The sequence below is a fragment of the Sorex fumeus genome, unplaced genomic scaffold (assembly GCF_029834395.1).
Source record: "Sorex fumeus unplaced genomic scaffold, SorFum_2.1 ptg000039l, whole genome shotgun sequence".
Classification (NCBI taxonomy): Eukaryota; Metazoa; Chordata; class Mammalia; order Eulipotyphla; family Soricidae; genus Sorex; species Sorex fumeus.
The window spans coordinates 13,334,634-13,360,237 of NW_026606096.1; the positions used below are offsets into that span (position 1 = coordinate 13,334,634).

The 25,604-nt window shown below is 42.7% G+C and overlaps 1 pseudogene; it reads right to left on the reverse strand.

The window, feature by feature from the left end:
• Nucleotides 1-23,904: 23,904 nt before the first annotated feature.
• LOC130028370 (TAR DNA-binding protein 43-like) lies at nt 23,905-25,171 on the reverse strand (annotated as a pseudogene).
• Between the last annotated feature and the right edge of the window lie 433 nt (nt 25,172-25,604).

Genomic DNA, 25,604 nt, shown 5'->3' on the forward strand with positions numbered 1-25,604 from the left:
CTGGTGGTGGTGGAGAATGGGCACTGGTGGAGGGATGGGTATTTGATCATTGTATAACTGAAACCCAAGCACAAAAAATTGTAAGTCTACAACTGTACCTCATGGTGTTTCACTAATAAAAATTTTAGAGAAAAAAGAAACCCTTTCGATATTTACCGAATACACATCTGACAAGGGGTTGATATCCAGGATATACAAAATACTGGTTAAACTCCACAAGAAGAAAACATCCAACCCCATCCAAAAATGGGGCAATGAAATGAACAGAAACTTTCTCAAAGAAGAAATCCGAATGGCAAAAAAGCACATGAGAAAATGCTCTACATCATTAATCATCAGGGAGATGCAGATCAAAACCACAATGAGATACCATCTCACACCTCAGAGACTGGCCCACATTCAAAAGAACAAAAGCAACCGATGCTGGCGTGGATGTGGCGAGAAAGGAACACTCCTTCACTGTTGGTGGGAATGCCGACTGGTTCAGCCCTTCTGGAAAACAGTATGGACGATTCTCAAAAAATTAGAAATTGAGCTCCCATTTGACCCAGCAATACCACTCCTGGGAATATATCCCAGAGAGGCAAAAATGTATAGTCGAAGTGACATCTGCACTTGTTTGTTCATTGCAGCCCTCTTTACAATAGCCAGAAACTGGAAGAAACCTGAATGCCCAAGAACAGATGACTGGTTAAAGAAACTTTGGTACATCTACACAATGGAGTACTATGTAGCTCTTAGAAAAGATGAAGTCATGAAATTTACATACAAGTGGTACAATATGGAAAGTATCATGCTAAGCGAAATGAGTCAGAAAGAGAGGGATAGACATAGAAAGATTGCATTCATCTGGGGGATATAAAGTAACAAAGTATGAGATTAATACCCAAGAATAGCTGAGATCAGCACCAGGAGGATTACTCCATAACTTAGAGGCCAGCCGTGTATCCTAGAGGAAAGGGCTATTCAGATAGAGAAGGGAGCACCAAATAAAGGATGTTTGGAGGATCCTCCCAGGAGGGGAGATGCATGTCGAAAGTAGACTATGGACTGAACATGTTTGCCACTCAATGCCTCTTTTGCAGACCACAACACCCAAAAGGAGAGAGAGAACACAGGGGATTGCCCTGCCACAGAGACGGGGGGGATGGGGGGATGGGGGTGGGAGGGATATTATCCATGGTGGTGGAAAATGGGCACTGGTGGAGGGATGGGTATCTGATCATTGTATAATTGAAACCAAAGCACAAAAAATTGTAAATCTACAACTTTAAAAAAAATAAAATAAAATAAAGGGAAAAAAAAAAAAAGAAATACAGCCAAAAAAAAAAAAAAGAAACCCTTTCATGAATTATTCTCAAATGTGTTTATATATTAGAGAATTATTTCCCATAAGAAAATTAAATAAAATTAATGAACCTCTAGGCCCAGAGAGACTGTACTGTAAGTAGGGCACTTACTTTGTATGTGGGAAACCTGAGTTTGATCCTTAGCACCATATATGACCCCTAATCCCCACTTGGAGTGATCCCTGAGTGCAGAGACGAGAGTAAGCACTGAGCACTGTAAGATGTGTTCCCAGAAAATCAACTAACAAAATCTATGTGTGTAACACTATATGATTTGGGGGTGGGGCGTGGTGTGTCACACAGCCAGTGGTGCTTTGGGGCTACTCCTGGCTCTTTTCTCAGGGCCATTCCTGATGGTGCTCATTTTACCAGGTTTGATTCTGGACATCAAACAGATTGAGGTCAACCACATCTGAGGCAGACATCTAAACCTCTGTACCAGCTCTTGGTTCCATGGTCCATGTTCATCACTTGAAATCAGAAATATACCGTTTATGTTCTGGAGTGGTCATGCTTGGGAAGTACATCCGGTTTTGCTCAGGGGCACTTCCTGACTTGGTGCTCAGGGAACCAAATGCGGTACTGGGAATCAAAGTTGGGCCACCTGTATGCAAAGCTTTCAAAATTTCAAGTATTTTTAAAATATATATGTGTGCATATATGGGCTGGCACTCCACTTAGCACAGCGGATACGGCGTTTGCCTTGCTTGCAGCTGACCCGGGTTTTATTCCCCCGTACCTCTCGGAGAGCCCAGCAAGCTACCCAGAGTATCCTGCCTGCTCAGCAGAGCTTCAGAAGCTGCCTGTGCCCTGTGGCATTTTCGAAATGCCAAAAACAGTAGCAACAAGTCTTACAATGAAAACGTTACTGGTGTTCGCTCAAGAAAATCGATGAAAAAAGGGAGGACAGTGCTAAAGTGTGTGTGTGTGTGTGTGTGTGTGTACACATACATATATAAATAATTTATATGATAATTTTTATGAGATAGTAATTTTCCTAACGTTAAGCCTTGAAATTCATTTTCATGGTCTTTCTTTCTCCTTGCATATTATCTTTATTTTACAAATGACATATTTTTTGATATATAAGTGTCTCACTTTTTTTAAGTTTATTTCTAGGTTCATAAATTTTTAGATAAATTATAAATAAAATTATTTATTTAAAATATTTCTTTCATTTTTTCTTACATATAAATATGTAGGATATTTTAATATATTGATTTTATAGCAGGCGACTTTACTATATTGGTTTATTTAAAATCAGCTTTTCAGTGGGGATGTTCAGAAGTTTTTAAAACATAAATCTTTGAAAGCACTGGTCATTTTAATTTTTCTTTATTGCCTAATTTATTTCTCTTTGCTACTTAATTTATCTGACTTTAACTTCTAGAGTTATGTTGAATTATAGTGGTGTGAATGAACATCCCTTCTTTTACATGATGATAGGGGAAAATCTTCCAATTTTCACAACTGAATATGATTTAACTGTGGGTTTCTCAAATACAACATGTACTTTACTGAGATATGTTTCTTTAATCCCAAACTTAATGGGCTTTTCATTGTAAATGTTTACTAAATCTTATCCAATGTCCTAGGATTATGTAAAACATCATTTGATACATCTTTACATGCCTTCCTATATTGCATCAATTAGTTTGTTTTTATTTAACTTTCCTGTGTCCCTAGGACAAATCCTGAATCCTGCTGTTGACTCTGAATTTATTGTGGAATTCAGTTTACTTTGATGATATATAATGCTTTTTCACTTTCTCCTTTTCACCTCCTCCTCTCATTTTATTTTCCCTCCATTGCAGTTTTTGCCCCCTCCTTGTTCTATCTCCAAGTCCCCTCAGTTGTTATGTTTCCTTAGACTACCCATTATGTTCTTTGCTTCCACTTCCTTTGGAAGTGACGTTCATTATTGACATTCATGATTTTTGACATTCATTATTCCCCCATTATGTTTCCTTACTCTCTGTATTGCACTCTGCATATGAGAGAGATCGTTCAGTATCGGTACCTTTCTTTCTGATTAACTTCACTCAGCATGAAACTTGACAGTTCCCTCCATGTGCAGGAAACTGCATTACTTTATGTATTTATGGCCAAGTAATATTCCATTCTGTATCTGTACCATAGTTTCATTTTTCCGTCATCCATTATTGGACACTTGGGTTGTTTCCAGAATTGTTTTCTGGATAACGCTGCAAGAAACAGAGGGGTGAAAATGCTTTTTCTCATTTTGTTATTGGGCAAGATCTTAGGGTGTATTTCAAAAATTGGATTTGCTGAGTCAAATGGAATCTCAATTTGTAGATATTTTTAGGATCATCCATATGTTTTTTTTCAAACAGGCTGGACCATTAGACATTCCTACAAGCAGTGAATGAGAATCCCTTTCTCCCTACATCCATGCCAGCTTTGGTTGTATTCTCTTGTTATTTTAGATGTGTGTCAGTCTCCCAAAAAGAAAAAAAAAATGCTAAGAATTCTGTTCATATCCAAACCTCAGGCGTGTCATCGTGTGATCTTTAAGAAAGCATGCAGGTTTTGATGTGCTAATTTTGCCCAGAGATTAGAAAATTTTTAGTACTTTTAGAAATATTTTATTATTATTCTAAACATACATTTAGGAAAAATGTTGTGGGATTAGGAAAAGTGTTGTGGGTGGGGAGGAGGAGGGTGGTGGGGAGGTGGAGAATACAACAGAATTACACTGTTACAATTTTTGACATGGTGGGTCCATGTGACCGCTTAATAAAGGGGATAAAGGAGAGGTAGGACCTCAGTCCCCAGCTTGAATTATTTTCTGTTTCCACAGAATCCATTTGTATGATGACGTAGTCAGCGGTCTCATGGCCTGTGGCCTTCTCATCCAGTGGGGACTGGGATGATTTTCCTTTCCATTCCATGTTCTTTAAGATCTCCTCAATCTCCTCTTCGGGTTGTTCTTGTAGAATGCATGAACCTTGCAGCTGGGGGAAGATCAAATGGGGTGTGTTGGTTGGGTGTCCTTGGGAAGGGCAGTCCCTTCCTGGCCCCTAATAGCATACATGGGTTTTCAAGGAGGTGTTGAGAAGAGGTGGCCCAGAATATGCCATGGGAAAGTTGGGGGTTGAGAGAAATTGGAAGGGAAAACAAGAGTTAAGGAGGATTTCTCCCAGGGTCCCCTGAGGGCAGCAGTCAGTCTCACCGAGGTTGTGGTAAACACTGTGAAAGGCTCATTCTGAACATCAATGTCTTGTTCTGAAATTTGTAGGACTGCCACATTCTCCTTCACCTCCTCTTCCTCCTTCTCCTTTACAACCTCCTCCTCTTCCTTAACCTCCTCCTTCTTCACCTCCTCCTCCTCCTCCTTTTTGTCCTTCTCATTGTCCTCCTCCTGCTTTTCTTCCACCACTTTCTCCTCCTTTTGCTCCTGCTCAGCTCCATTTCCTGTGGGAGGATCCCCAGGGTCACCAAGAGCCAAAGACAGTGGAGCCACCTAGGGCACATCTGGCTTGTTTCTGCCTCCCTGTGTAGCCCTACCCTCACCCTGCTGCCACCTCACCCAAAGCTAGCTTCTCCCTCCTGCGGTTCCTGACACTTACTATTTGCATTAATGCTGAGAACTTTGAGCTGAGCCTTCAGGTGCAGTGTTTCATTTTTGCTGGTTTTCACGAGTTTCTAAAGGAGAGGGAGGAAGGTGGTGAGGGAGTGAGGAAGGAAGCCTGCTTCAGGTCTTCCTGCTCAACTGTACAGGGCCCCTCTCTCACTTGAAGTTCTTTAATATCAGACTCATGGTTTCTTTTCTCTTGGTCTAATTGCTCCAGGAGCTGCCGCTCCTTTTTGATGGCTGAGTCTTGGCATGTAGCCAGTTGTCTGTGCAGATTAGCAGAGCACTCTTGTAGATCTTGAAGGTAACAATCTTGTAGGATGAAGAGTGTCCAGAGTTCCTGGTTGCTCTTCCTCACCTGCGGGCATGAAGCTGGGATTAAGGATGGCCAGCAGGGGCAGCAAGAACAGGTGACTGTCACACACAGACTCCCAGGCCCAAGGAAAGAGTATTTGGGACAGTCTGTTCCCCGCACAGGTCCTGATGTTCTTACTCTCAGGACTTAAGAGATCCCCCTCCACACACACACACACACACACACACACACACACACACACACACACGCACACCACTACCAACACCACTCAGGCCCTTGCCTCCTTCCCTCCTCCAACCTCGCAGGAATCTTTGTACCTGGCTTTAAGCTTCCGAATCTTGCTATTGTGTGGTGAAGTTTAGGCCTCAGTCCAGGGCTCAATCCCTGCTTTGTGCCCCTCCTCCCTCACCCCTCCACCCCCCGTTGTTTGGACTCTCTCTTGATACATACTTCAGCCTTGATTATAATTTCCAGGCCAGGCCCTAATTGACATAGAGGCCTTCCCACTGCCCTTCCCCCTTTCCCTCATGGGAACTGCCTTGGTTCTCTCTTACCCTGGCTCCCAGCAACTCCTCCCCCTTTCAGGCAGGAGCCGCACCCCAGCAGGAGCAGAGCTTACCTTATCGGTGATATCTGCTAACGTTTGCTCCAGAAATTCCATTTTTTGTCTCTCCGGGTCCTTAACGTATTCTCCACTCTGGAAGACCCAAGTGAGTCGGTCAGTCAGCGCCACCCCAGCCCCTTACCTGAAAACCTCCTGCCCACCTCTACCCCCATCATCCAACTAGGGCTCTGTGCTTTCATTCCTGTTCCCTGCTTCCTGATGAAGATGGAAGAGGGAAACAAATTCCAGAACATCACAGTCAATCAAGCAGTAGAGAAAACATCCAGAACGGGCCAAGGGGGGAACAAGAGACACTCCGACAGTGGGAATGCAGCCAGCACCTCGTGCAGATCTGTCAGAGGGCATGGCACCTGGCATGCCACTTTTCCCATGGGACAGTATTCTCCATTGCAGCAGTAAAGGTCACACTTCACCCCAGTCCTTAGTCTAAAGGGAGCAAAGAGTACAGAGCAGACAAGGGCCAGGGAAAATAGGGAGACAAACCGAGACCAGGTGTCCAGGGGTGGCAGGTCCCCTTGCAATGTGGCAGGAGAGAACAAAGCGGCCATAACAAATAGGGCCATTGGCCAGTACCACACATTTCCCTACCTGGAGGATTAGCCTGTCCCATTGCAAGGCTTTTTTTTCACCGTGAATCCCTTTCATCAGGCCCATGAGGATGGGGTAGGCGGCCTAAGGGCTGCATCCATCCACCTAAGCTTCTCCATTGTAAGAACTAGAACCAGATTTCTGATGAAGGGGCTCGCTTAAACAAAGGGGGCTACAGATAAATGATCATGGCTTGTGGCAGAGAAGAGACACAAGAACCCTTTTTTCTTCAGCTGCCCAGCATGCTGATACCTGAGAAACACTTCTTCCCGCCTTTCCCCCTCCCTTCCCCTCGTGTCCTAACTCAATCTCAAAGGCCAAACTTGCCCATTCAAGTGAAACACTCCAGTTCAGGGCTTTGGGATTGCCCCCCCATGTCAGGCCAAGCAGAGCACGAGCATGTGGGGAAGCAGCAACAGATTTTCTGTGGGTACCCCCTCCTTCCACATTCCTAAACATCTCTGCAACACCCTTTGAGCACCTATCTCCTTGGGATGTCCTGCAGGGCAAGACTCACCCCAGTCGGCAGTTGGCAGGGCCTGGATGTGGCGGTGTTCCTGCCACTGTCTCCGCAGTTGTTTTTTCTTCTCTTGCCAGGGACTAAATCATTCTCCACTTCGAACTTTTTGAGCTGCAGAAAAGCAAAGCAACACCTGCTTGAGCCTGCTTGTTCCCATCTCACTGACAAGTTCTCTTATACTCGTCTCCATGGGAGGAACCCATGGGCAGGAGGATGGTGTTTGTCTCGAGAAGGGGAGCCCGAGGGGTTACTGGACTAGAGTCCCCAGGAGTCCCAGGAGGGCAGCAGCTGCTGGGTGAAACTGGCTAAAGACTTGTTTGGTCTGGAAAGGGCCCAGGGGTTTATCAGCCAGTGGCCACACACTGACCACTGATGGGTCATCATGGGCCTTGGGCAAGCCACGGGAACCAGATCCCAGCACTTTTTCCTTACCATTTCTCTAGCTTTATCCGATTTTAATTTTATATCTTTATTCAGATGGGTGTCCATTGGTAATGGGGGTTGGGGCCTCATCTCGTTACTTCCTTGAGGATTTCTCATCAAAGTGCTGAGAGAGGTTGCCACAAGAGGCTGAGGTCGCGCTTTTATAGAGGGCTTCATGGGTGTGGTCCAGGTTCTGCAACCCCATTGGCCAGTGAGAATTCCATGTCCCACAACCCTGTGCAGAGAACACAGACATCACAATGGAGACTGCAGCCACTCCTGCTCATGCAGCAGTTGGGCCTGAGGGCAGCTCCCCACTCCCACCCCAGGAGCCCCAGAACTCCCCATTCCCCAAAGTGACTCTGAATGGCAAGACAAAGAGTGGGAATGGAGTGTCCTCAGAGAGAAAGTGCATGATTCTATGCCCTGACCCTTCCTGCCTTGACATAGTTTAGTGCACTACTTTCTCGATCCCAGAAATCATGTCAGAGATTCCTAACCTTAAGCACTATACTATATTTCTGCCCTCTCAATATGTGTTTCTAGCATTTTCATTCTAATCTCTGCTGAAGAGATAAACCCTTATAAAGAACACTTACTGATAAGAGCTTCGCAGTCTTCTGAATCTGAAATATCAGTCCTGTCTCTCCCTCTGTGGGCAACCAATAGTTCTTCTAATTGCATGATTGTTTTCAAGAGCAGCAGCATGTGGACATTCAAACTGTTAGGGTCTGTGATATCACGAACGGGTGCAGGACAAATGGGAAAGTTCAACAGAGCTTTATTTCGTTCCAAGTATAGCGTCGAGGTACTGATCGATCAATCAATCAGGGTCTTCTCCCCAGAGAGAGAATGAAACCCTACATCTTTGAGCCCCTTTTATACCCTGAACCCCAACTGTCAACAGACCTATTCTCTGCTTGGTTGGACTTGGGGAAATTAGGGACGTTGTGGTTCTGATTGACTGCCTTTCTGGGTCTGTTAATTCAGTGATTTCCTTCTCTCCGCTATCGGTCCACCAACTGCTGAAGATGGTAGTCATTCCAGCTAGGTGGGCTTACGTGGGCCCTACCAAAAACATGGGGCCAGCATCGCTCCAAGGATGTGAGTACAAGCTTTGCCTACTGAAGGCCTGGATTTGATCCCTCGACCCCTTGGTACCTGAAGCATCCCAGGAGCAACTCCTGAGCACCCTGCCTGGAGAAGCACCTGAGCACGGTTGGGTTTGAACATTAAGCAAAACACATCAAAGGAAAGAGGACTGTTTCAGCCCTATGATACAGCAAGAAGTAGGAAATCGGTGACTGTACATTGTGTACTTGTGGGTAGGCTTAAGGACGGTTGTAGCCACTCACCAGCTATCCAGCTACACTGGACCCTAAGAGATATCCAACTCCCCCTGCACTACTGCAGTACTGGACTGTAGCTGGATCTGGAAGTGGTTCCTCTCCTCAGACAGGTTGTTGGGAATGTGGGGAGGCAGGTGAAGCCTTGATTCTATGTAAACTTTGCCATGCTTATTTGCCTCTTTGTAATTAACTGAAGTAAATGACCCTAAAATTGATGGTATTTTTTGCAACCTATGAACCCCACAAGAGGGCTTGGCTCATCAAAATTCATGTGAAATCTCTTGATTGTTGAATTCTTAAACATTGTTTTTACCAGGTTGCAGGACTGTGCCACAAATGCTGGATTCTGGCTGCCCAGAGGTTCATTACACTAGTCTTAATGTACTTTGACTTTTTATTTGTGTAACGTATTAAAATAATAATAACAATGTTGGTGCCTGAAAAAATGTAAGACAAATAATAAACAGCAAATTTTGGTGTTTCAAAAAATAGGTGGGAATGTATATGTGGTTTGGGAACATCAACACAGAATTCCTTACTTCCAGATATGTCAAAACATTTCTATATAATGGGCATACATAGTCATGTCTATTCTGACTTTAAGTCAGTTTTTATTCACTGAGGTATTCATTTGTAAGAATTATAAGTAGTTATTCTTCTAAATGCTAGGGTATTTCTCATTTTTTCCTAAATGCTGTTATTTATATCTTGTTTTTATTTTTTTTAAACTCAGTGGGAAAGAAGTGTTTTCTAACAAGTTTCTTTGAAGTCTAATATCTTATGTATTTTCTTTCCTTTCCACTTCTCTAGTTTTTGTTCATATTCCCTTGCTCCCCAATGCACCTGTCTGAATCTATGACTGGCTAATTATTATGATTATGATTATTATCATAATCATTATTACTATTTTTGCAATTATTTATTGGAATTTTTTTGAATTTTACTACTGAAGTTGTCTTTTCTCAAAGAGTAATTTATTCAAGCAAATGGATCAGTATTGTTTGAGATAGCTTCCAAGAGTCTATCCCCATCTGGAAGCAAGCCTAGGATTTAAGGCATTTTCCACCTCGATTAATATATAAAACTTCAAAAGCATGGGCCAAGTAGTGATTATAGCTGATAGTAATATGTTGTGTACTTAGTGTTACTAAGAGAAATAGGTTTTAAAAGTTCTCAGTGCAGACACCCAGTTGTACATATTGGATGATGGGTGTGCTAATAAACCAAGATGCGTTATCAATTTTGTTTGTTGCATTTCTAGTTTTGTAGTTTGTCTAATACCCTCCCCTTCTATGTGCAGGGGTTACTCTTGGCTTTGTGCTCAGGAATCAGTCCTATTGGGCTTTGGAGTTCATATGTGGTGCCAGGGATGTAACCCTGGTTGTGTATTTGCAAGGCAAGTGCCTGTCCACTAATTCTCTCTCTGTCCCCGTAATCATTTTTGCCACATTGTAAAAGGGCTAAATTAGTTCCATTTGTCACAACTCTTCACGATTAAATGAAATTGACACTGACACTGACACTGTCCTACCTTTGTTCAACGATTTGCTCCAGTGGGCCCAGTAACATCTCCATTGGAGACTTTGTTGATACTTTGTTTGGCATATTGAATACATCACAGGTAGCTTTCCAGGCTCTGCAATGCGGGCAAGATACTCTCGGTAGCTTACCGGGCTCTCCGAGAGGGGTGCAGGAATTGAACTTGGGTCCGCCATGTTGGCTGCGTGCAAGGCAAACGCCCTACCGCTGTGCTATCGCTCCAACCCGAGTCAAGCATAAAAAAATATTTAGGTTGGAATAGAATCTTACACTATGTAAGAAAATTAACTTAGAATAGGCTAGACCGTGATATTAGAACTGAAACCATAAAATGGAGAAAAAGATGTATAAGCATGCCTTCATGATATTGACTTCAGAAGTTCCCAATGATTCAGCTCTACTGACAAAGAAAACAGAGAAAAATAAACAACTTAGCATTCATTACATTGAAAAGTGTTCTGGTATTTCTTCAGATGGTTGGTGATATTCCAATGCCTAGAGGAAGGCTGACAGAGAAAATTATGTTTTATTGATATAAATATATAATAAAATCCGAATTAAATTGTTTTCTTTAAAACCATAGTTTGCAAGAACTTACGAATAATGATGCTAGAGATTGAACCCGGGTTGTCCACCTCTAAGACAAGCACCTTACCTACTATACTCCCGCACCAGTTCCTGAGCCTTGCCCTGTAGAGGAGAAAAAAATAAGCAGAATTCATCAAACTACAATGCGTATGCACTGAGAAAGAAACTATCAGTAAACAAAAACATGTTCTACGAAATAGAAAAAAAATTCACACATCACACATCTGACATAGAACTAGCATCTAAATTACTACTATAAAGAACTCACAAAATTCAGCAATAAAACAAATAACCTCAGGGGCTGGAGTGATAGCACAGCGGGTAGGTTGTTTGCCTTGCACGTGTCCGACCCATGTTTGATTCCCAACATGCCATATGGCCCCCTGAGCACCGCCAGTAGTGATTCCTGAGTGAAAAGCCAGAAGAAACCCCTGTGCATCGCCAGGTGTGACCCCAAAACAAAAAATTAAAAAATATAAAGAAGAAAATAAGATAACTGGGTGCTTCTACAAAACCTATGGAGATCCAGAGTAGGTGAATATGTGAGGCTTCCTTCAAAGAACAGAACAGTGCATATTGTTTGCTATTATGGGCTTCATCTGAAGATGTCATCATTACCTCTCTTCTCTTTTTAATGTTGCACTTCCTTAGGCATGATATGCCCCTAAGGTGAGTACCAAAACTAACGGATATCTGCAACGTCATGCAACCTGGCAGAACGCACTGCCAAGGACTAAGAGACTGCGTCTGTGTTCAAAGGTGAGAACAGAGAACCTGCCTGCCCTATAGGTAGGAAGCAGCACGATGCAGGATTTTGTGCAAGCCAAGCCTCCAAAATCCCTGCCATTTGCTCCATCCTCCCTTTGGACCTCACTAATGAAAGTCAAACCAAAGATAGCATGACCAAGAATTTCAGGAGGGCAGTCCCAGAGGCACACGAATGTTTCAGTTAACTTGTTTAGACTGGATTTGTTGGAGACGAACTGCAAAATTGAATGTTTCTGTGAAAAGTGTCCTCAGGAAGTGTTGGCAAAAATACCTCATAGGAAAATAAAGAAGCAATGTGGGGGGAAAAATGAGTGATTCCTGAGTGCAAAGCCAGAAGAAACCCCTGTGCATCGCCGGGTGTGACCCCAAAACCAAACCAAACAAATAAACAAAAACAAATAACCTCATCCAAACAGAGGGGAGAGGAGTTGGGCAAATATTTTTCCATAAAAGATATAGAAATGGCCAATAGGAACATAAAATGAAGTGTTAATTATCATCAGGAATTATCTAGGGAACGTAAATAAAAATGACAAAAATATCACATTACACCAGTGAGGATAGAACATATGAAAGCACCAAGTGCTGATGGAGTTGTAGAAGCAAAAAGAATAAAGAAAAAAGAAAACCCCCAATCCTTCATTTTCTCTTGTTGTTTGCTGTTAGGGATGGAGAACTCTCTTGGTGCTCAGGCCATACAACTGGTTATGTGCTCAGGAGTCAATCCTGGTGAGGCTTGGGTTGGGGGTTTGAGGGAGGACGTAGATTGTGCAGGGGCTTGCATTGGTATAAGTTGTTGGCAAGGCTAGTACCTTACCCCCTCTACCATTTCTCTGGCCCCAACCTTCTCTTTTTGAAGTGAAAAAATACTGGTTCAGCCTTCCTGAAAAGGCCATGGAGATTTCTCAAAAAGATCTGCCATATGATTCAGTGATTACACTCATATCTCTTTCCAAAAACGTACAAAAACACAATTTGAAATGAGATATGCATACCTATGTTCATTGTGGTGCTTTTTTTTTACCACAATCTGAATACAACGTAGTATTCAATAGCAGATGAGCAGAAAAAGAGAATATGAAAATGTATATCAATGCAGTACGTTTACCTCTCAACTGTCAGAAATTATGAAAATGTGCCCTTTTCTTCAACATGGATGGAACCAGAGGGTGCCAATATCATCACAATGAGTCAGAAAGAGAAAGTAGAGTCTGTACAATCTCATTCATTCCTGGTATATAAACCTACAAGCATGTGAATAGCAATTTTTAATGAAAATAAACCCTCAGGCTTTGATGAAATAAATTTATTTTCCATGACTGTCCATTTATATTCAGGTGCAAAATCATCTATGTATAGTATGAAGTCTGACACCACTGGGTATGCCATAAAATTATAGGTTTAGTACAGAATTATATATTGTATATATTTACCTTTGAAAACAGTGATTTAAGTATTGTTAATTATATGGTTTCTTGCGCATAAAGTTTTAAATCATATACATCACCAGAGTGTCCAATTTCCTCCAACCTCTATGAGAGAGAAAGAGAGAGAAAGAGAGAGAGAGAGAGAGAGAGAGAGAGAGAGAGAGAGAGAGAAAGAGAGAAAGAGAGAACTCTGACTTTATTTTTCACATCTATTTCATTCTTTTTTGGGTGGGGCATATCTAGTGATGGTCAGTTCTTATTCCTTCTTGGTTTTACACTGATCACTTGTAGTGGCCTCAGGAGTCTATATTATGTGCTAGGAAGAAGACCCATGTGCACAGTAAGCATGTCACCGACTGTACTTTTGCTCAGACCTCAAGTATTCTGACTTTAAGGTCGCAATGTATGATGCCCTCTTAACTACATGGAATTTAAATGTGCATAATCCAGAAATACATATAGCATTCTTATCAAAGTACCAAGCTTTACCTTTTACAACACAATTATAACTGATTATTTCTCCTATTAAAGCTACTTCATGATCCTCTATCACTATTTAATGGCTCAGGCGCACCTAAGACAATTGATTTCTTTTCCTTCATGTGTTTCTAGGCTGATTTCATGAAATACCATATGCTTACATGTTTATATAGCATTAACCAGAACTTTATCACAAGACCACACTCAGATAAAAGGCATACTGGAAAAAATAATCCAACCTGATCAGTAAATAGGCACTGTCACTGTCATCCCGTTGTTCATCGATTTGCTCTAGTGGGCCCAGTAACTTTGTGAGACTTGTTACTGTGTTTGGCATATCAAATACTTCACGGGTAGCTTGCCAGGTTTTGCCGTGTGGGCGAGGTACTCTAGATAGCTTGCTGGGCTCTCCGAGTGGCGCGGAGGAATCGAACTCGGCTCTGCCTTGTTGGCTGCATGCAAGGCAAATGCCCTACCTGCTGTAATTATAGCAAAGTACGTATACATTTCAGAGGAGGAGATATTGAAGTTTAGAAGCATATTTAACAATTCTACCACATCAACTCAAAACAAAATTTTTTCTTACCTTAACTATTAATAAGACCATTAATATTTTTCACCAAAAGCTTTGTCTTTGTTAAGATCATTACCAAAAAATGGGGAGAGAAAGATAGTTTAGCAAGTAGGCACTTGCGTTAGATACTTTAGCAGGCAGACACTTAGCTTGCACATGGTTCATGTAGGTTCAATCTCTCATACCCCATATGTTTCCTAAGCACTGCCAGGATTGATCCGTGAGAGTAGAGCCAGGTTTGAACCCTGAAAACCACTAGGTATGACCCCAAAACAAAAAATTAAAAAATATAAAGAAGAAAATAAGATGACTGGGTGCTTCTACAAAATCTATGGAGACCCACTGTTGGTGAATATGTGAGGCCTCCTTCAAAGAACAGAACAGTGCATATTGTTTGCTATTATGGGTTTTATCTGAAGATGTCAACATTACCTCTCTTCTCTTTTTAATGTTGCACTTCCTTAGGCATGATATGCCCCTAAGGTGAGTACCAAAACTCACGGATATCTGCAACATCATGCAACCTGGCAGAACGCACTGCCAAGGACTAAGAGACTGTGTCTGTGTTCAAAGGTGAGAGCTGAGAACCTGCCTGCCCTATAGGTAGGAAGCAGCACGATGCAGGATTTTGTGCAAGCCAAGTCTCCAAGCTTCCTGCCATTTGCTCCATCCTCCCTTTGGACCTCACTAATGAAAGTCAAATCAAAGATAGCTTGACCAAGAATTTCAGGAGGGCAGTCCCAGAGGCACACGACTGTTTCAGTCAACTTGTTTAGACTGGATTTTTTGGAGACGAACTGCAAATTGAATGTTTCTGTGAAAAGTGTCCTCAGGAAGTGTTGGCAAAAAAACCTCATAGGAAAATAAAGAAGCAAAGTGGGGGGGGGGGGAAGGAATGATGTGACATCCTAAACATTTTCGGAAGAACCCTGTCTCACTATGTTCAGTTGATCTCTATGTCAGTTGGTTATACCTCCAAGGTATCCTCACAAAAATGTAAAACAGTTTGCTGGTCTTCAATTTTGGGATGGTGTGTAAGAACATACATTCTCAGGTTTCCCAGCAGCATGCCGGTGTTCACTTGGACTGGCAGATAACATTTTTGTGGAGGAGAAGGAAGTACTGGTTGTAGGAGAGAACACAAAATCTGAACCATCGTTGCACTAAAGAATGATAAAAGGTACAAGGGAATGAAGTCCCAATGCCTGTAATGGTTACAGTGCCATAAATATCCCACACTGAGAGGCTTCACTTAGACTACTTTCCACCATAGGTATTTTCAGACAGTTGGAAACACTGAAAAGTTATTTGACGGTTACATCTACACTGTGGATATTTGTACTTCTCCTTCAAGGCAAAGATGGGTAGTATCAATAAGAGAAAGAATTTCTATGAACTGACCAAAGAACAAATTTAATTGAACCAAACAAGATGACATTTCCATTCAAATAAGCTATTCATGGGTCTTCAAGATATTCGCTTGTTCTTGTTATGAGCCACATCTGGCAAAATTGATAATGGGGATATGAAGTAAGGATGATGGAAGACACTGCATGCATAAGTACATGTGCAATTTTCTGTTGAGTAAATATAAATTTAATCCAGTTTTAAGCAGTATTCCTCTGAGTATTATTATTCTGGGTCTGTATCTTTTCTCTAATCCATTCTACTTAAAAGATATTAAGCAAAACAGAAGAATATTTAGATTAATCAAAAAGTTCAATATTGATCTACATTTGTTTAGTACCACACGCCTTATTTATTTACATTCATGAAATGAATATCTATTTAATATTTTGTGTCTGTGTTCTGGGAAAATGTCTCAGTTATATTCTATATGGCTTCCAATACAAATACGTCCTTTACCTAATGTCTTATATTATCCAGAGATATTTCATTCATTGTTTCCATTGACATCCTGTTCAACCTTTATATATTCACTCACTATAACTTCCCCATCCCATTATATAATGCCCAAAAAATGGGTACACTGTTGAATTAGATCATACCCAAAGTCACTTGCAACTTCATATTATATATTGTTATAAAGAATAATTTTCTAAAGAATTAGTACCGTTTCAAATCAAGTGGACCTTTGTCATAATGCTTAGATGTCATGATCTTTATCATTAAAATTTTTCAAACAGTATCTAAATATTTATGTATTTAATTGATGATGACTAGAAGGGAAGAAGAGATGGAATAAGTGGTGTGGAGATGGATATAATTCCTCCTTTGGTGGTTTGCATGCTGTACTATATACATTTGTCAAATTACATACTTGCATCTGTAACAAAGAATGTTATAAACATATCACCTCAGTTAAATATTGAAGAGTTTGAAAAGATGAAACCTGCATTAGAAAGCGAGGTGGTTGAGACACCTTTAAGAGTTAATTTCAATTTCTAAAGTAGAAACCTAATATGAAAAATAATAAAGTAGAAATGAAAAGTAAAGAAAGGTGAATTACTTGGATTGTTTTTTTATGGTCTAAAATGGGTCTAATTTAGGAAATTAATGGAGTAACAAAACAAACCTGTGTTTCTGGATGGCAAGACAACTGATTGGAAAAATCATTTTCAGAGAAAAGCCTGGAAGTAAAAATTGGAGATCTAAGTATTGCTAGTCAAATAAAAATTTAGACAAATTGAAAAAAATATGGATTATGCTTGAATCTTTTTTGATCCCATGCCCTGCAAAGCATCTTTGGTGTTTCATCTTTTTATTTTATTTCTTTTTTTTTCCATTTTTTAAAATTTTCATTAGTTAAACACAATGAGGTACAGTTGTAGATTTAAAATTTTTTGTGCTTGGATTTCAATTATACAATGATCAAATACCCCTCCCTCCGCCAGTGCCCATTTTCCACCCCAATGGATAATATCCCTCCCACCCCCATCCCCATCCCACCCTGCCTCTGTAGCAGGGCATTCCCTTTTGTTCTCTCTCTCCTCTTGGGTGTTGTGTTCTGCAAAAGAGGCATTGAGTGGCAAATATGTTCAGTCCAGAGTCTACTTTCAACAAGCATCTCCCCTCCTGGGAAGATCCTCCAAACACCCTTTATTTGGTGCTCCCTTCTCTATCTGAGCTGCCCTTTTCCTAGAATGCCCAGCTGGCCTCTAAGCTATGGAGTAATCCTCCTGGTGCTGATCTCAGCTATTCTTGGGTATTAATCTCAGATTTTGTTACTTTATATTCCCCAGACAAATGCAATCTTTCTATGTCCATTCCTCTGTTTTTGACTCATTTTGCTTAACATGATACTTTCCATGTTGTACCACTTGTATGTAAATTTCATGACTTCATCTTTTCTAACAGCTACATAGTACTCCACTGTGTAGATGTACCAAAGTTTCTTTAAACAGTCATCTGTTCTTGGGCACTCAGGTTTCTTCCAGTTTATGGCTATAGTAAGGAGTGCTGCAATGAACAAACAAGTGCAGATGTCACTTCGACTATACATTTTTGCCTCTCTGGGATATATTCCCAGGAGTGGTATTGCTGGCTCAAATGGGAGCTCAATTTCTAATTTTTTGAGAATTGTCCATATTGTTTTCCAAAAGGGCTGAACCAGTCCGCATTCCCACCAAAAGTGAAGGAGTGTTCCTTTCTCGCCACATCCACGCCAGCATCGGTTGCTTTTGTTCCTTTGAATGTGGGCCAGTCTCTGAGGTGTGAGATGGTATCTCATTGTGGTTTTGATCTGCATCTCCCTTGATTAATGATGTAGAACATTTTATCATGTGCTTTTTTGCCATTCTGATTTCTTCTTTGAGAAAGTTTCTGTTCACTTCATTGCCCCATTTTTTGATGGGGTTGGATGTTTTCCCGGGACCCGGCTTGCTCGCATGGTTGTCTTTCATCTAGTGTTCTGCTAATCCTATTCTGGATGACTTCAGATCAACACACTCATGTTATTCAATAAACTCCTGTCTTCACTGAGCTTTTTCCCTTCTGCCTTAGTACTTAGTTCTTCTTCTTCTTCTTCTTCTTCTTCTTCTTCTTCTTCTTCTTCTTCTTCTTCTTCTTCTTCTTCTTCTTCTTTTTTAAATCCTCCTAATCTATTTCATTGCCTTTTCTGTATAATCCAAGTATCTTAAAATGAAAAGAAAATGAATTTCTCATGAGATGTCTGGCACTGGAACAAAGTGTATTTTTTTAGAAGACCAACAGTTATATAAATAAAAATATCAAACAGAAATTCAGTATCAGAATCGATAATTCAATAATTTCTCCTTTACTGCCTTGGCAATTTCTAGTGACTGCTTGGAAGATATTTATGATGCTTTTATCTCAGAAATCATTGAATCAAATTTGGGATAAATCCTGCAGCTGAAATGTGCTCAGTCTAGCTGCCAATCACATATCTGTCAGACACATGAGTGATATGGATAATGTTTGTCATGAATGGTGCATCCCCACTGACTAATACCAGTCAAGTAAGCCCCTTTCTCATATTTCTCTCTAGGACCAGGATGCCACTAAGGCAATTAATTACAGCCTACACAGCAATGTAAAAGCCAGGAACTTTGACAATAAAAAACCATTTCAGCAGTATATCCCTTGTTTTCTGGAATAGTCAATGGAAGTGAAATTAAAAGGAAATGAAAATAACATGTTAAGGGTGTTGAAGCAGTAGTACAGCGGGGTAGGGCGTTTACCTTGGATGCGGCTAACCTGGGTTCGATTTCTGGCATCCCATTTGGTCTCCGGAGCACCACCAGGAGTAACTCCTGAGTGCAAAGCCAGGAGTAACCCCTGAGCATCGCTGGATAAGACCCAAAAAGCAACAAAAAAAAAAAAGAAAAGAAAATGACATGCTCAGGCTTTGCCGTTAAACAATTACAGATCACTTGGTCGACAAGCCTTTATATTAGTCTTTATTTTCTTATTTTCATTTTTATATCAAAGTCTTTAACAATAATATGGTGAATTGGCTACTCAGTTGCAATTTTTCTATTATTTTATCACCTGTAAAGAAGTTTAGGTAATCAACTATTTTCATCAACCTTATTTGAGACTAAGAACTCCCTTTTGTTGACTGATTAATGGCAGTGTATGAAGAGACGATTAGCTGTAGTTGGGCAGTGGTTCTGTATCTCCCTCATATTCTAGTTTTATATACTCTGCTGTGGCCCCTACTACCGTTCGCTCCACACTGATTGAGGCCAGTGATTAGTGGCAGAGAATAGGAGCTGACTTCCCACAGCCAAGCACCACTCCTCACCATGCCCGTACCCTTCACCCTCTGACTTTCCACAGCCAAGCAGCACTCCTCACCGGGCCCTTACTCTTCACCCTCTCTCTTTCTTTCATCTCAGTCCAGCGCCAACTCTACGACTTCCTCCCCTTCACCCACCTTTCCTGATGAGGCTGAGATCTGCTCCCCCTGAAACAAGAACAAAATTTCATTCTTAGTCTTCTTAAGTGGAGGTTTCTCTGCATCTCTCTGCATTTTTAAGATGATTATTGGGGTTGATTTGCTGTCCAAACATCAATTCTTTTCCCATTCTTTGCCAGCTGGCTATGCTACTCTCATCTCCTGCTCACCGCTGTTATGTGGTGGTTTGGAAACAGCCTTACTCACTGGACTGGACTATCAAAACTGTGGCATGGTTTTGCTCTCCAGCATCTGCTATCATCAATAAAACTTCATTATCCTTGTAGTTGACTCACCTAATATCCTAGACTTTTGGTTTTGTGATCTCTACTCTACCTTAGCAATCTGATACCTGTGTCATTTCCTTTCTCCAAATGCTGGATCTGCTGAAATAATCAACGCAGACATTCCCTCTCTGACAAATCTTTTGGTCTTTTTGGTTTGCTGGTTCAAAGACTTCCAACAACCCTGTGCTGTGACAGCACCTGATCTTCCTGTCCAAATTTGTACCTGTCCTCTTCTGTCCATCAGCTTCCTCCTGTCCTTCTCCTCTCTCCTTGGTACCTAATTTTATTCATTCTCTAAAATTTTGACTCTTTAATTGAAACTATTTGTATATCCATGATGTTATGATGTTATATGAACCCAACCATTCTCCTTTCTAGCTTGGGCATAAGCATAAAATTATGCAATTGAAAATTGCACTGACAAAGATAGTTGGAAATGATCACTCTAAGAACTGCTTGCTGAAAATAGGTAAAAGAACAAATAGGATAACCTCTCAGTATCTGTGTTTCAAACCATAATACCCAAAAGTGGGAAGGGGGATAGATGGGGGGGGGGGCAGACAGAGACAGACAGAGATGGGGAAAAACAGGCAAAGCGAGAAAGACGGAAATTGCCAGCTGTAGAGAGAGGCTTGTGGGGGAAGAGTGACGGGAGGGAAACTAGGGACACAGGTGGTGGGAAATGTACACTGGTGGTGGGATTGGTGTTGGAACACTGTTTGACTGAAATCTGACCATAAATGGCTTTTCAACTCTTTATCTCTTGGTGATTCAATTAAAGAAAGAAGAAAAGAAAATGCATAACTAGACAGGTTGTTATTATGAAAAAAATCAAGGCACTGATTCCAACTCTCATTGAACACTTGCCAGAGACCTTATCAACCTTGTTTGGTTGTTATTTGTTTTTATTTTGGGGCATCACCTGGGTATGCTCAGGCCACTCCAGGCTCCGTGCTCAGAGATCACTGTGCTTAGGTGATGATATGTGGTGCTGTGAGCAAACCAGGATCAGCAGTGTGCCAGGCAGGCGCCTACCCTATACAGTCTCAAGCTTTTAATCCAAGTTTTAAAAGTTAAATTCTGCTGTTCTACTTTAGTGATTGTGAAATCCATTCGTTTTTCCCCTGTGTCTTTTTCAGGAGGTGGTCTGGCCTCCCAGCTCAAAGCTGTAAAACTTTGACATCTTTCAACCTAAAGAAACTGTCTGGAGCTAAACCCACCCACCCTATCCTCTCCAACCCAATGTTTCATCAAAGGCATAGTTCTTTTGTCTGTGTCAGCTGCTTCCCCTTCCTCTGGAAGCCTTACTCAGATATCTCTAGGCATTATTTGTCAGTGTTCTTTGTCAAGAACACTGACAAATAATGCCATATCTTCTCTACTTGGTCTATAGACTCTTTTAAAGGCTCTGTCATATCAGTTCTTTAATTGCACTTTCACTACATTCTCTTTCTAGATAACCTCCTCTCCTTTCTATCTGTGTTATGGTATCTGTGTGATGATAACTATCAAGACATTATGGGAAATTATTCCTCTTCCATCCAAGGTGAAACAGTATATCTAACTTTTACCCAGACCTAACTTGCATAATTTAGGGTCACCTCAACCATATGTGAAACATGTAATCGTTTTCATCCCCTCACATATCAATTAAAGTTTCAACTTCTGTATTTTTATGGATTTGAAACCACAAACCACCTAATTGTCTCAAACCAAGAATCTGGTGGTTACCTTCACCTTCTAGTTGTCCTTCACCCATTCTAAATAAATCATATGCAAAGTCTTATTCATTACTCTTTGGTATCTCAAATTACAGTCTTATCTTTATTTCGGTTAGTCTTTGGTCCAACTACTATTACAAATCTTTGAGATAACTTGAGAATATTAGTGGGCTTATTACGTACACTTTTTCTTCTTTCTTTCTTTCTTTCTTTCTTTCTTTCTTTCTTTCTTTCTGCCTTCTTTGGCTGAGGAATAGAAAAAAAGAAAGTGGCTTACATATAATGTGAAAAATTCACTGAGACTCCAAGATGTAATCAATGTCTCAATTAAAATTTAGAACATTTCTATTATTCAGAAAGTTCTTTTGTATGCTTTTCTAGTCATTCTTTGCCAAATAATCCTAGACTGGAGCAAGTAGCCCGGGTTATTATACCATAATCTGTTTTGCATTTTTATGTATTTCTAATTTCAAAGTATGCTGCCTTGTGTCCAGTATAAGGTTTATAGAATCCCAGGGGTTGGAGCTATATAGTGCAGCTGCGCCAGGGTTCAATTTCCAGGACTCCATGTGGTCCCCAACGCACCACCAGCAGTGGTCCCTGAGCACAGAGCTAGAAGTAAGCTCTGAGCCCCAACACCAAAATGAAAGAAAAGAACATAAAAGTATTTATAGAATTCCATGAATAATTCTTTTGTATCAGGGAGAAGCATTCTATTACAGGGATTTATCACAATTTGTACACTAACCAGTGGATAAATATTTGGATGAGTTCCAGTTTCTCTAAAGCTGATGTGTATTTTTATACAGTTTGTGTATACATATGCTGTCTTATCTTCTAGGGAGAAATACAAATGGAGTTGCTAAGTATGTATTTACATTTAATTTTCTAAGGAATTTGCCACCATCACATTTGCTGCCTATTTATGAGGATTCCAGTGGCTTGCATTCTCACCAACTATAAAATTATTGGACTTTTAGATTTTAACCTTGAACATTTTTTCTTTTTTTTTAATTTAAATCAGTTTTATTTCAGAATTTCCAACATTGACAACTCTTATAAAAGCATCCGAGCACAGGGTACAAGACCACCAACAGCATCCTAGGGGTGGGCAGGCCCCAGGCCCCCCCAGCCCCCCCCCCCCCGCCCTCACTGGCGACTCAGCTCCGAGATTCCTGTACAGCACACAAGCTCATCCCACCAGCGCCAGGCCACATGACCACACCAACAGATCAGGAGCAGGAGAGGACACGAGGACAGACACCATACAGCATTCACAGCAGTTGACAAGGGGGCGGGCAGATACAGTATCGTGTCACTAACACATTCAGCTAACGTTGGTTCGCTAATAGTAAGACTCACTTCAAGTCTTCCAACAGACGTGGATGTCCTTTGAATGCAAGAAACGTTCGTACGTATGTTATCTGCTAACATGGCTCTCCGCACACTCTCGCACCAAAGCCACAGGTTGAGAGACACATCTCGCCCAGTTAAAGAATCTCCATTATGCACCACCAAGTCTCTGCACGCGCTCTCCTGTCCTCGCTCATACCAGCCTCTCATGCCCCGGCACCACCATCAATCCCACACAAGGTTTCAGAAGTTCAGACAGCCTTCTGGTCCACAGCACAGCCTTGCCGTCACAGCGTTGATCCGCCTCCAGGAAAGAAAGAGTAGCGGATAAAAATGGGACACCCACCGTCAGAGACACAGCCCGGCGGCGTGGGGACGAGCTCTTGCGTGCGTGGGCAAAGCAGCGGACAGAGCCCCACGGCGCAGTGAGTACAGCACTCCTGTCAGTGAGTGCTTCTTCCACAGAAGTTTGAAATGAGATGAACTGCAGAGATTAAATGAAGGCTTCATATCATACTCTCGCATATGAGCGGAGACAAGTGTTAAGAAAACACACAGAAAGAAAAGAACCAAACATTGCAACACCACGATCTCCAGGGACCTTCCTACGGAGAAAATCCGTATGGTGGGGTTCAAATTAAAACGAGGAGGAAAGAATGCAGCTCTAACCAATGGGTTCCACTTTGAACATGCAAATAATTCAGGTGACAAGTCCAGGGATAAAATATTACAGGAGAAGCTTCTTGATAGCAATTGTGGTGTTGGTTTACCCGTCAGGCAAACAGCAGTTCACTTTCAAACACTCAAGAGTTCAACCCGTTATGTAAGAAAACTTAGAAAATTCCTTTAGCTTTTCCTCTTTTTCTAAATGAAAAATGTCAAAATTACTGCTAAATATACTCCACACCAAACAAACCAATTTTGAAAATTCTTAGTGCATATGTATCTTACAATATACTTACCGTGAGTTTAGAAAAATTTGACTTCCCACCAGTCTTTAGCGTCTAACTGACCAGCCCAGCCTACATGCCCCAGCCCGACGACTTCGAGTCCATGCTGGAGCTGAAGTCCATGCATTGAAGCCGCTGCCCGAGCCCGCGTTGGAGGCCGACCCCCACCCGATGGCGGCGCCCGAGTTGGAGCCGCTGTACTGGTTGTTCCCAGAGCCAAAGGCCTGGTTGGGCTCTCTCTGCATGTTGGCCTGACTCTGATTGTTCCCTGATGGGCCCGACTGGTTCTGCTGACTGGCCAGCATCCCCATCATGCCCCAGCTGCTCTGCAGGGTGGCCTGGGCCGTGGCCCTCATGGGCGGGTGGACGCTGAAGGCGCTGAAGTTCATCCCGCCCCCCATGTTGCTGCTCTGGTTGTGGCCCAGCCCCGCCCCGCCGCCCCGGCTGTTCCCGAACCCGCCCTGGTTCCCAAAGCCACCCGGATTACCACCAAATCTTCCACTTCTCTCTAACTGCCTATTGCTATTGTGCTTGGGCTCCGCGTTGCAGATATGCACGCTGATGATGCCTTTGATGATCAGGTCCTCGCCACACAGGGACTGGGCCACCTGATCATCTGCAAATGTGAAGAAGGCAAACGCCCCCCCCCCCCCAAGGGCTTGGGGATGAACACATCGACCACCTCCCCGTACTGGCAGAAGAACTGCCGCAGCTCGTCGGCAGTGAGGTCCTGGGTGCAGCGGCCCACAGAAACCTTCCTGCTCCTCAGAGGCTCATCCGGGCTTTGCTTAGAATTTGGAAGTTTGCAGTCACACCACCGTCCATCAATCATGTGTCGCTGGGACATCACCTTCACTTGGGTCTCATACTCCGTGAACCGCACAAAGCCAAACCCTCTTTGGTGATCAGTCTTGATATCTTTTTTTTTACCTGGACCATGAGGACCTCCCCGAAGGTGCTGAAATACTCCTTGAGGTCCTGCTCGGTGGTCTTCCAGGGCAGGCCGAGCACGATGGGGTCGGACGTCTTCTGCACGGCCCTTTTCACCTTCACCGCCGATGAAGCATCAGCCTCCTCCATGTTCCTATTGTTATCTTTGGGGTAGTTGACCACGTAGACCAGGTTGCCCCAGCCCGCGTCGGGCGCGTGCAGGATGCCCTCCACCAGGCGCGCGTACGGCAGGCATGAACTGCGACACGGGGTTCCGGTAGCGCAGGCCGCAGGCGCCCGGGAACTGCGCCGTGACCGTGGACAGCAGCACGATGCCATCGTCCTCGGACGGGATCTCGACGGGCTCGTCATTCTCGTCCTCCTCCGTGACCCGGATATACTCGGACATCTTCGCCCGCTCGGCGTCCGCTAGGTCGCTCGGAACCCACGAGGCGGCGCGCGCAACGACAGCGCCCACGACCGCTCGCTCTCGGCTCGCATTAACCTTGAACACTTTGATGTATTTATTATTCATGTCCGGGGCTCGCTCTGGCTCTCTTCCCCGTGCGGCGCGCCCCCCCCCCCCAGGAGGAGGAGGAGGAGCAGCGGCGGCGGGTCGGGGTCCGTCCCCGGTCCCGCTCGCCCGCCCTCCCGGAGCCCTACCGCTCGCGAAGGGGGGGGGTGCTCAGGGGGTCGCTAAGGCGAGCCGGAACGAAGGTCGCCAGAGAAGTGCCCTGGTTGGTCGGCTGTGTCTGTCGTCCCCGGCCGGGTGGGAGGCGGAGGCCGCGCGCCCGCGCGCGGGGGTGCTGCTGTCTGTCGGGGATCGTTCTCGACGTGGGGTT